Here is an 8,817-nt window from a genome sequence, read left to right on the forward strand (position 1 = left end):
ATGTGGGGGATGTGTGAGAGATCCCAGAGTAGTCCAAGCCCAAGGAGGAAGGGCTTTCACACAGCCAACCAGCGAGAATGGGTTTTCATTTCAATGGTAGATCAATGCTCTCTTGCCACCAAAAAGGTAACCACTTCATCCTCAGGAAAAACAGGAGACCTTCACCCTAAACATGGCACGTGGTGCCAACAGTTCCCAAAGCCTGCTTTCCTGTGCCAGTGGAAATCCCTTGAGCAAGCTAGATCCACCTCGTCCTCTTTGCAGAGGTCCTTTGTCAGTATTAGCTTGTCTCATGGGATATGCTTTGCTGATCTAAAGTCATCTTCACCCTCCTTCCTCTCTCCCTGCCCCCCAATAACCTCCTGTGCAGTTTTTCCATCAGTCACCGATTTCCATCTTTTAGGTAACCTAGGCACATAATCCAGTTCTTGTTTCTACAACAGACAAAAAGAAAAATGTCCGCCTGCCAGGAGAGGAAACAGGATGCTGAAGTAGTGCCTCGTTGCCCCACATAAAGTGCTTCTGTCTGGATCTTCTCCCAGAATTCTTAGGAGAAGAGGCTGCTGCCAGTGGGGTATGCCTTTTCAGATGGATTTGGCAAGTCAGAGATAGTCTCACTTCCCTCTGTGCTGTGGGAACACTCAGGCCAAGTTACAAGAATGTGGTCTCTTTGGGGTTTGCCCTTGAGAATCTGAGGCCAGTGCTTTGGTGTGTTATCTGCCCAAGGCTCGAGACAGCCAGGCTCCAGTCAGCTCAGTTGGGTAATTCAGCACTTTGCTTGCAAAGGCCTTTCCAACCTGACCCCTAATGTTGACAGAGATCACCTATTTCTTTCTAAATGAACAAGAAGCCAAGTTTAGTTCCAGGGCACTTTTTCAAGCAATTGGTCTTGAGCATAAAAAACGAATGCACTTTGATTTGACATCTTAATATATGTTCTCAATACTTATTTCTGTATTGGTCAATGTTTCTTTGGAAATAAGAATGGGTGTTTTTTTCCCCTATCAGACTTCATTTTTAAGTTTAATTTTAATTTTTTAACCCTGTGGCCCTGTCTGCTTGGTGTTTTAGAGTTACAATTGTACTTTTGCTTCTTGTGCAACTGATTTAGTAGCTTAAGGAAACGATCAGGACTATCCTTACGATGGCTGTTGCTTTTTGTTTTTAGGGTTCTTTCCAAGAACGGCATTTTCTCCCTAAGTATTCTTTTGACATGGAACTTTTGGACATGGATTTATTAAGACATATAGGGGCTTCAGGTAAAACCCCTCTTTCCTTGCAGGGTGGGGAGCTGTGGGCATTTCTAGTAGAGGAGGCTGAATGAGGACCTCATCACTGGTCAGTGAGCCTGGGTGCCCCTGCCAAAAAAGGACTCGAAGTAGCTCAAGCAATTAGAAGACTTGGGGAAGGGGTTTGGGGGAGGAGGTGACACAGAGTAGAAAAAATCCCTGAAGAACTAGGTTTTAGGAAGGGGGAAACAAGGCAGCTTTGGAGACCACCCAGTCTAGAAGGAGGGCATTAAAAGCTGTCACAATTCTCTTTCTCTCAGTGGCTCATGTTTCTGCTTCTCTGTGTGTGCTCCAAACTGTATATTCTCTTCTAGACAGAAATGACTTTCCCTACCCGGTAGGGGAATGTCCTCTGGCAGCACAACCCTGTGTTCCAAGCTTTCTCAGGATCAAGTAAAGAATGCCTCCTCTGAGCCTGCCTGTGTAACTATGCACCAAGCCCCGGTCAATCACTGAGGCAGGGGAGCTGAGGTCCTGTGAATGGTGCATTGCTGGTCAGTCCTCCACCTGCAGACCAATCACGGGGGCCAAGGAGGCAGGGTCATGAGGTCTTGTGAGAAGATTTCATTTCTTCTGCTCTCATTTCAAGGACTTGTTAAAGGGGTTCCCCAGGAGCAGGGTAGTGCTGGATGGACTCCAAAAGTCCTCTGCAACTCTCCTACAGAAGACCCTTCAGTGGCTCCCCACTCTACAGAACGTTCCTCACAAGCATGCTTGGCTTCCTCTGGGTCTGCCTTTGTATTTTCATGCCTTCCTCTGTGGTTCTGAAAGAATTTCACTTCCTCAGTCAAGCCATTCTGTTCCCCTCTGAACTCCTCTGTCTCATCCGTTAAGCACACTCCTGTGTAACTTTGAAGATTCCATTCCAGTGTCACTTCCTTGGAGAGACATTCCTGCAATTCTTCATCCTGTGGGTCACCATGACTTACTGTTCACATTACTGTAGTTCTTAGGACTCATAATCATTTGTTTATGTGTTTTACTCACTCTTCCTCCAGACCAAGGGATACACTGAGCTCTATTCATCTTTGTATTCAGGGCCTAACACAGTCATTGGCACTTCCTAGATGTCTGTAAAATGTGCAGGTGAATAAATTAATGGAAGGTGAGGGAGGGAAAAAGGAAAACCCTTGAAATCTGACCAGGTTTGTAAGTGCTTCAGAAAAGAATTTATAGAAAGTTCTATAATTCCAAAGCTTACATCATCAAAGCAGTTTGTATTAGAGCCATGTTTGTAAACTGCAGGGCAGTAGTTGCAGAGCAATCCCCAACATTGTGTTTAAATAATTAAGCTACACCTAGCAGCTGGTGTGCTGGGAGTAGGGCAGCAGGGGAGGCAGCTTGGAGCAACTGAGAGATGTAATTGAGGATAAGAAAATCACAGGAGTTCAGACAGAGGAAAGCATATGTTTTGCATTTTCCAGGGCAGTTCTGATTTTAAACATTCTGTCCCATTGTCTCCATAAACATACTAGTTTCTGTTAGATTGTTGTTCTGATATCTGGGCAGGGAAATATGGTAACAATACGTAAAATTAATCTCTCTGTCTAGTTTCTAAAAAAGAAAGAAAAGAGAGGCATGAAAGTGAAGGCACAAAGGGACTGAAGGGAATGATTCGAATTTCTCCTAATTTGAACCTTTCAGCAAGTAGAATAGTCTGTTGATACGAGGCAGAGAGAAGCAAATTATGGAAATTATTAAACATCCAATGTTATCATTTAATGATAAAGCATCAGGGTATCACATTTTACTGGGGTACTTGATATCTTAAATAAGCACTCATTTTCACTAAGAAAAGCCTATTATTTCCTTCTGTTTTTTGCCAGACTTATTGGCAGCCTGGACCCCAAATCAAAGAATTTCCACATGTTGATAATGATTTTTAATTTTGGGGAAAAATGAAACTAAAAATGGTGGTTCCTAATCCTAGAAGATCTTTTAAGTCTACTGAAGAGACACTCTACCAGTACCCTACCTCCTGTTCTCACTGGATTCTGGCTCTAGATAGCTCTGGAGTGGGACCTATGCGAAGGCATTTAAGAAAAGCTTCCCAGGCAGTTCCAATCCAGAGGACTGCGCTCATAAACCAGAGTTTCTCAGGATATGGTTCTGATCTAACCCAATCAGAGTCATCTGAATGCTTAAGAGAAAGCTGATTCTCAGGTCCTGCCTGGGGCCTATTGAATCAGAGCTTCTGGATGGAAAGGTCAAGAATCTGCATTTTAAATATATTCCCCAGGTAAATCTCATGCACTCCATGCGAATGCATGGGTTTCGGACTCCCAACTAATACATTTCTGATTTAGAATCAGTAAGTATTGATGACTAGTAATATATATATATAGAATCTTGATTAACCAGAATGCTCAGAGAATTGGGAACTCTAGTAAATTTAATTTTGCGGCAAATTCATCCTTAACTGAACAAAGAGGGCTCCCATCTTCTGTGGCTAATCATAAATTCTGAAATTTCCAAAATTTCCAGAACAGGCCTACCATGCTTTTATTTACAAGCAGAACCCATGAGCTTCCCGGGAAAGACCATCTTTAAGGAAGAGAAGTTGAAGAACCCAAACTTGGTCCAAAGGCAATAAGCTGATGCCAGAAGGGAGGGCAAGCAGGGAGAGGGAAGAGGTAAAAGTAAGAGCTTTATTCACCAAAAAATGAAAAACAGTAAATATGGTTGATTTTCAACGTTGAGGGAGCTGGTTAAATGCACACTATAGCACAAAGAGAATGGTGGCTTCCGCTTGTCCAGTCTTCACCAAGATGGAGAAGTGGGAGGGGATTCACACATATGAACACTGAGAAAGTCAGAAGAAAGTCCACTGTGGCTAGAATTTGAAGGGAGCCCTGTGAGATGCTGAAAGGATAACATTCTTCCTAGCACATGAGATGTAAGTGCTAGGGACTTTCTGAAATCCTTGGGGGAGATTTTTGGAGTGGGTGGTTTTCTTGTGGATAGCAGATGCATCAAACTGGGGAAGTACTCCTTTGTCACTGTCTTCATGAGATTCATAATGCCTAAGGAAATAGGGATTGTCCATGGTTTCTTTGTTGGAAATCATTCTAAAATGCTGTGTTCCTACCATAGTAATTGGGAGTAAAGAAGGTCAACTTGCAGTGATAAGAAAGAACATCAGACTGGACATCAGAACCTAGTATTCTAATTTTGGGCTCTAATCCTGGGACTCATTTTCTGCTGTGCAACTTTGAGCAAGCCTTAGTTTCCTTTGTGTTCTACTACCTAGGGTTCTGCTACGATTAAATTAAGTAATAAATGGGAAAGTGCTATAAAAATGTAAGGTGGACTGATTGTAATTGAATTTGCTCTTGACTGAGGAGCCTTGGTGATTAGTGAACAGTTCTCTTTAGAGCAGTTGTTTTAGGGGTTGTACCTAAATGCTTGTAGACTTTGAAAAATATAAAGTATTCCTTGGTCCTGACCCTGGATATTATGATGTGGGAAGGGGAGGTATCTATATATGTACTTAAAATTCTTCAGGTGACTCTTAGGGACATCAGAGGCTGAGAGCCACTGCTTTAGCGTGGAGGTCAGTGGTGACTGGACAGGGCCCCTGAGTCCTTGCTCTGCTTCAACAAATATTTCTGTGCTGCAGGAGGAAACTCGGCAGGATCTTGAAAAGGTCACTAAACTCTTCACACTTCATTTTTCCCATTTGTAAAATGCCGAGCCGGACCAATCACAGACTCCTTTATTCAATGAGAATTTTACTTGGAAGCTTTAACATGTAAAACAAAAAAAACAGCTCTGCTTTGATTTCTGCTCAGCAGCCCCTACAGGATTTCAGAAACCACTGGCCCGGATGGTTGATAATGTCCCTTCTAGCACTAGAATTCTGTTCAAGGCACAGAAAATTTTAATAAATTTGTACTGGCTCTATTCAGGAGGCTGGAAGTTTCACGGTATATATATTCTGAGGACTGTGAATTCAGGCAAGTAGGCAGACAGAGCTGGACTTTTACCTGCTTTCTATCTTATCTTTTCCCTGCCCTGCTCTGTTTTTCAGATGCACTTGCCAACTTGCTGCCAGCTAGGTTTGGCCAAAATGATGCACTGGCAGGAGACTGGAAGACAGGAAAAAATGTAAACCAGAACATTTCAATCCTCTTTCTCTGTGTTGGGTGATGTCTCAGGAAGACAGAGGCTGTCTCTTCCCTCATTCCAGAGCCAGCCAGCTGGGGACAAAAGTGCACAGTTACCTCTTGACTCTAACACCACTGTTCTTCCCACTGTCCCACCAGCACCAGGGATGGTGGCAGCTTCTCTCTGTGTCTGTGTGCTAACATCTATGTTGCCTAGCCACCACCTCTTTTGGTCTTTCAGTTCTTTCAACACCTGTGTAAAAAGTTTCCTGTATTAAGTCTCCCTCGTTTGAACTACCTCGCAAGGACTCTCTTTTTCTGACTAGATCCTGACTGAGTTGGGTGTTGAAATTACACCATAGGACCTTGAAAAACATGCTAAGGAGTTTGCATTTTATGCTTTAATGTTGGGAACACTGTGTTTAAGGAAAATGAGTGGTTCCAGTGTGGACACTGGACAAGAGAAACAAATGAGAGGGCATGAGGAACAGCAAATGTTACCATAATACAAGTATTCAACTTTATGATAAAATGTTTTACCCATTTCTGGCTTTTTTTTTCCTCAGGGAAAATTTATTTCTAGCACCTTGGGGGAATTCCGCCCCCAAATATCTTTTGGCTACCTGATCCACCCCCCTTTTTCACTTTGACTTTCAAAAGGAGGAGTCAGATGGCACATAGAGTGATTCACCATGTTAAAGGAATTCCATGGTAAAGGAGGTGAGGATAACTCAAGAAAACAATTTCACTCCTAGGCATATACCCGAGAGAAACGAAAACATACATCCACACAAAGACTTGCATGGTAGTTTCTTAACAACATTATTCATAATAGGTCCAAATTGGAAACAACCTGCAGACCCATCAACTGGTGAGTAGATGAACAAAATGTATATATCCTCACAGTGGAATACTATTGAGCAGTAATAAGGAATGGACTGACGATATATCCCATAATGTTGATGAACTTCAAAAACATTATGGTAGGTGAAAGATACCAGACACAAGAGACCACGTATTGTATGATCCCATTTATAGGAAATGTCCAGAAAAGGCAAATCTATGGAGACAGGAAGTAGGTTAGTGATTGTCTGGGTAGGATGGGGATGGTGAATGGTGGAGGGGAATTAACCCATAAAATTGCATAAGCAATCTTACTGGGGTGATAGAAATGTTCTAAAATAGATCTATGCTGATGGTTGCCCAATGGGAAATGTACTAAGAAATCATTGAATCGTACACTTGATGTGAGTGAATTATATGATATGTAAAACATGCCTAATAAAGTCATTTTTTTAAAAGGAGAAAGGTAATAGGCAGCAGCACTGTTGTTAATCTAGGCCTTTTTAGAAACCAATTCGTTAGTTACTATGTCACTTTCAGCTATATTACCCATGTAACTATGTCGTTTTCACAGACTTTCATCCCAAAACAGTGTCAAGAGCTTCACTAAAGTCTAAATAGATTATCATTAGTCTGGTACTCCTATGAACCCATTCAGTTCCACCAAAAGAAACAATACAATGTATGGTTCAGGCTCTGATAAATGTGTGCTGATTTTTAAAAGGGATCATTTTCTTGAGGTTCAGCACTTTAAACTCCTACCACTATCTAACCCCCAAAAGGCTCAGAGGTGGGTAGTCTAATACCAATTCCTACCAGAGGTTTGGGGATATACTAACTGGTGCCGGAGAGTCTGCACTTAGAGGTGTGTAAGAGAATGCTTGCTTTTGTTCTCTGTACCCAATAGCTGGGAGATAGGTGATAAACAAATCCTTTTAAAAATAATTTCTGCCTAACATGGCAATAGCTTTAATTCCTATGATCTGGAGAATAAGAAGCCCTGTTTATCTTGCTGTGTGGTGGCAAGAGGGTGCTTGCTGTGAAAGTCTGCTGTTCATGACAAAGCTCAATGACTCACATAATAATCTATTGATTCTTCCCACACTGGGTTTGTCATTACCCTCAGATTAAAGCCCCCTTTCCTGACCTCAGTGTTCACAGATCTGCCATCAACAGCCTAGTGAGTATCGGACCACAATCTCTGAAATGACTGAGCTGGACATTTAGTTTCTTACTTTTATTATTCTTTCATGCTTTCTCTCTGGGAGGGAAAATAATAGGCCTCCACCTCTGCACATTCCAAGCCTGCACCTTCTAAGCATGGCTAGAGGAGGGGAGATTTCACTCAGCCATAGTTCTGCCATCATTGAGGGACCTCAGGAAAATTACTGAACCTTGGATTCTTCGTTTGCAAAACTTCTTACTGTGCCTGTCTCCTTTAAGCATGGTTGTGAAGAGGGATGTAGTAGATGTAAATATCTTCTAAAAATACTTACTGGAGGAGAGATTCAGACATATTTTGATTCTGGGCTGAAATCAAGCTGAGTTTCAGACCTTTAGAGGGATATAGGAGGGAAGCAGACTATAGAATTAACCTGAAGTTTTTCAAGTGCTGTGTCACTTTCAGATTTTGAAACCTCTCTGCTTGGTGCTCCTCACACTGGGATCTTTGCAGCTGACTGGAGTAAAGGAGGGACAGCTTCGGGTCCTTTGGTAATTGAATCTTAAGAGAACTAATAATAGATGCCACTGCGTCCCCCTCCAGCCACACACACATTGCTCCCACTAGCGAGAGGTCTATCCCAAATCAAAATCCTGTCCTCTGCACTTTTCTCCGTTGCCTCTACTCTGCCTGCCACATCTAATATCCTTTTCATCTCCCTTTAATAGATGCCTAAATGCCTGACATGTGACTGCGATGCCTGTTCCCATGGGGCCGCTGCTTCCAAGGAAGCTCACAACAGACAAAGACAAGGCAGAAAATGGCCTCCTGGCTGGAGAGAAGCTGTCCTGATGAGGAAGTCAGTTCTCAAGTCTTGTCACTAAAATCTCCCTCTTCTGCCTCTGATCTTCTTTACTGTGCACACCCAGAAGCACCAGCTCCCTCAGAAGGCAACACACACAATAGAGAAAATATTGATTCTATAACCCAATTTTGATCAACACAACCAAAGTGTAAAACGTGATCTACACAAAGATAGGGCCTCCTGATTACTTTAAGATTTCATCATCTCCTGTTGTGCCTCTATGTTGCTAAGAGAACTCTAAAGGTCTAACTTATACTTTATAATACTTGGAAGAAAAAAAAACTTTACTTTTGTATCTGTTTGTGCAGGTGTATCATATACCTGTAGCTGTATGAGTTTATTAGAATTAATGCATTTTAAAGTACCTAACATAACTGATACGATGCTGGGCACTGAGGAAACAAAGATGACTGGGCCCCTGCCTTCCAGAAGTTCACATGCTAGAAAGGTAGGTATATGAAACACTATCTGTAGAACACTGTGCTTAGTTATTTAGAAACTGCAATAGGATTACAGATGAGGTAGCAGAGAACTGTGGTGGAGAAGAGGAGA

Source organism: Orcinus orca, chromosome 14 (genome assembly GCF_937001465.1).
Source record: "Orcinus orca chromosome 14, mOrcOrc1.1, whole genome shotgun sequence".
NCBI lineage: Eukaryota > Metazoa > Chordata > Mammalia > Artiodactyla > Delphinidae > Orcinus > Orcinus orca.